Genomic DNA, 527 nt, shown 5'->3' on the forward strand with positions numbered 1-527 from the left:
TTTGAAGATGAATGATGAAAGTTTGAAATGTGTTTGTGTAGAAAAGTATGGTTCAAAAAAGGAAAGTTTGAAAAAATTTTAATCAGAAATCAAAATCTCTGTCCCCCACCTTTCTGGCGTTAAACGCCCAGAATGGTACCCATTCTGGCGTTTAACGCCCATTTGCTAGCCAATGTGGGCGTTTAACGCCCAGCCAGGTGCCCTGGCTGGCGTTAAACGCCAGAATTCCCTTTATCACTGGGCATTTTGCTAAACGCCCAGGATACTGCACACCTGGCATTAAACGCTCAGAATGGTGCCCATTCTGGCGTTTAACGCCCAAAATGGCACCCTTACTGGCGTTAAACGCCCAGAATGGTGCCCATTCTGGCGTTTAACGCCCAAAATGCCCCTTACTGGTGTTTTTTCGCCAGTAAGCTCTTTTTCTCTGCTTTTTGCACTGAATCCTTCTGTAACTCTGTGAATTCCTTCGATTTTGATAATTGCCTCTGTAGAAATAAAACATATAACCTCCTAATGACTGGGTT

The sequence above is a fragment of the Arachis duranensis genome, chromosome 1 (assembly GCF_000817695.3).
Source record: "Arachis duranensis cultivar V14167 chromosome 1, aradu.V14167.gnm2.J7QH, whole genome shotgun sequence".
Lineage (NCBI taxonomy): Eukaryota > Viridiplantae > Streptophyta > Magnoliopsida > Fabales > Fabaceae > Arachis > Arachis duranensis.